The sequence below is a fragment of the Pinus tabuliformis genome, chromosome 2_2 (assembly GCF_031772625.1).
Source record: "Pinus tabuliformis cultivar Carrire ecotype Pingquan chromosome 2_2, CPIR1, whole genome shotgun sequence".
NCBI lineage: Eukaryota > Viridiplantae > Streptophyta > Pinopsida > Pinales > Pinaceae > Pinus > Pinus tabuliformis.
In genome coordinates, this window is record NC_142300.1 from 399,713,332 (window position 1) to 399,716,560 (window position 3,229).

The 3,229-nt window shown below is 37.1% G+C and overlaps 1 long non-coding RNA gene across 1 annotated transcript; it reads left to right on the forward strand.

Annotated features, from left to right (window-relative positions):
- The first annotated feature begins 1,094 nt into the window (after positions 1-1,094).
- On the forward strand, positions 1,095-2,741 carry LOC149192965 (uncharacterized). Its single transcript, XR_016254402.1, has 3 exons — positions 1,095-1,587; positions 1,746-1,880; positions 2,440-2,741. It is a non-coding gene; the product is annotated as an uncharacterized LOC149192965 (long non-coding RNA).
- Positions 2,742-3,229: the final 488 nt, after the last annotated feature.

Genomic DNA, 3,229 nt, shown 5'->3' on the forward strand with positions numbered 1-3,229 from the left:
ATATAATAATTAATTTTTAAATAGCATAATAATAATAATAAAAATATATATATATATATATATATATATATATATATATTTTATAATAGTAGCTATTTAAAAAAATAAAATAAATTTAAATTACATGTTTTATTAGACTATCATAATAATTTTATCAACACTTCTTACAACTATAATTTTTAATTTTCAAGTTTTAATTGGTATAAATCAACCCTACAAAATCATTAAAATAAAGTAAAATATTCAATTAAGGATTTCAAGATATTCCCTATAATAAAGATAATTATGGCCTATTTAAATCAAACAATTAACCTCGCTCATATGATTCCAAAATACATCCTCTAAAGTGGAGATGTGTAAGTTGGCGTATGGTGTTGATGTATTGAGTTTGACAGCGAGGCAATCAGTTGTTTATATTAAAAAACTGTGGGCGCCAAGTCTATGGGCGTATAAGATGACGAATACGTTATTTTAGTGTCACGCGGGCGACATGCAAGAGTTGGACATTATTTGGCGTAGTTTGGAATCTTCTAGGCGATGGATATTCGTCAAATCTTTCATAAATGGTAATGTGTGTATTTTAATAAATAGGAATAGAGTGCTTTATTGGTGTGGGATAACAATTGTTACATACTGAGTATAGGTTTTATCCAGCTTTGCATAATTTTGATTTCATCTAACATAGTTGAGCTTCCGTTAATTGTGTAATATTTTGAAATTAAATAACTATAAGCAAATTCAAATGGTTTACTTACTCTTACCAATTTCCAAAATATAAAAAAAATTGTGTTAAAGTTACTCATCGAATATTTAAATTAACCTTTAGTCTTCAAGGACGTAGTTTGTTGGCCAGTTAACTACTACTAAGGTGTTTGTATAGCTGTATAAATCACAAATTCACAAGATTAAATCTCGTTTTACTCGTACGCTGTGGTTAGAGTCGTGATAGTAACTATTATCAAAAATCAATTTATATCATTAAAAAATATATTTAAACTAAGCCTTACCTAAAATTACCCTGACAAAATGTATATAAAAAATACTCAGATGTCATTAAGTATTTAAAAAGATATTTCAAAGCATTTAACAACTATATTCATAAATAAAGTATAATTAGGCCGATAGGCCTTCCTTTGAAAGGGACTTTCGTCGTCCCTTTGTCCCTCAAGCTGACACGTGGCCGCTGGATTCCGCAAGGCAAAACCAGGGGGTTTTCAGTCTCCTGTGACAGGTAGAGCGGGACGAGCGGAACAGTTTCAGTCTCCTGTGATAGTAGAGCGGGACGAGCGGAACAGTTCTGAGGGAGTGGCGTTCCGCAAGGCAAAACCAGGGGGTTTTCAGTCTCGTGTGACGGGTAGAGCGGGACGAGCGGAACAGTTCTGAAGGAGTGGCGTCGTGGATATTAATGTTGTGCGAGGGAATGGCGGCGTCGTCTAACTGTTCTGGGGTTCCTTTGGATGTTAGAGCAGTCTGTGATTCACGGTTTGTTTTCCAGTTTGTTCGACAGCCTGCCGCCCTGAAGACAGTCCTCACATTTTGCAAGCGCAAGCAAAAGTTCATCAGCCCATTTTTACCTGTGACACAGAGGTGATCGCTAGCTATTTCTGTGTTCATTTTCTTTCCATTCATTCTATCCATCGGTCTGTTGAATGCAAGTATTGCTGCTGCGTTTTTTTTGGTTATGAAGAGAGGCGGCTTTCTCCACTACAGCTAGGGTTTTGACCCCTGGTGCCAACTCGCTGCAGGTAGCTTTTATCACGTCGTCAATTTTTACCCTAAATCCCTGACGCCCTGAAGACAGTCCTCACATTTTGCAAGCGCAAGGATCATCAGCCTATTTTTACCTGCAAGTTTAGCCGTGACAGAGGTGATCGCTCCAGGCAAGTTTGTTCATGGCTTCTTTCTTAGTCTTTGGATGTTTATTTATATATGAAAATTTTTTGTTCCACAACAATGTCTTAACCACCTATCTTCTCTGTGGTTATAGACTGTTATCTTATTCAAACTCTCCGCAATACTAGATTAGTACAATCCTTTTTTTTAGCCTCCATGAAACATACACAATTGCATATGTTCCCTCTTCTACGAAAGGGTGCAGTTGGAAAGCCATGTCCTGAGGCATGAATGCGTAGCTTTATCCCCAAACGTTGAATGCTTATAAATTCAAGGTCATGATTACGGAAAAACTAATAGGAATTTTCATTATCCCAGCCCAGACATTAATTACAGAAGGGCGGGGAGCCTTTCTAACTGATTAGAGAATTGTTGGGCGAAGTATAAGCAGGGAGCTTGCATTGACCAGAGCTTTGTGGGTGAAAGGATTTACACGGAGAGTGTGATAAAGTACATTCAGTTAGTGTTACCAGGAATCTGCAAAAATGTGTTGTTGCACTATTTGTAAGGTGTGTTCATGCCTTATTTTTCTGGCTGTTCTGATAGGTCTCTTGTTTGGTTTCGGTGTCTTCAAACGAGCGTTCCACCATGCAGAGCAATGCCTTCATGACTGCAGTGGCAAATATGAGGTAGCACTGGCTCCTAATGGAAGACCCTTTCTGAGACATCCATGATGCATTGATAGCCTCACGGCTCAGAGATTTGCTCTGTATTTCAGTTTACAGTGTTGGATGCTTAGGTGTATATATATGTTAATAAAGTAAGAAGAGTACATCAGCTGAGACATCCCCATGATGGTTGAAAAAGATTGCCTTGCAGTTTATAGGGTTTGTTGATGGCCTGATGCATCTTCTCCTCCACAAGCTACGTGGGTATTGCTAAATCATTCTTTTTAGTCATTTTTTGGGTATTCGTAGGACCATAAGAGCGGATCCATGGCTATATAGTTGGTTCACTTCCATGGATCAGTATATGAATTTTTCTGTTATGTAACATGCTATTCAGTATTTGGGTTGTTTACTGACTATGATTTTTCAAGAAGTATGATAAATTTCGTGAAGATGTCCATCAGTATGTCTTATTTGCTTATTCTGGACTTTCATGGCAAATGCAATGGTTGATTTTGAGCATATGCGTTGTAAACATGTTGGGATGAGCTATATGATTCTAAATTCTTCAGACTGAATTCCTGTGCAATATTAGGAGCCAATAGCATATATCGAAGTCAAGAGTCAAGACAGGCATTCTTCTTCATCATTTGACGCCATCAATACCCAAAGAATATAGTTGATGCATTATAATATTGCTTAGGACGTTTTCCTTAAATCCACGGTTT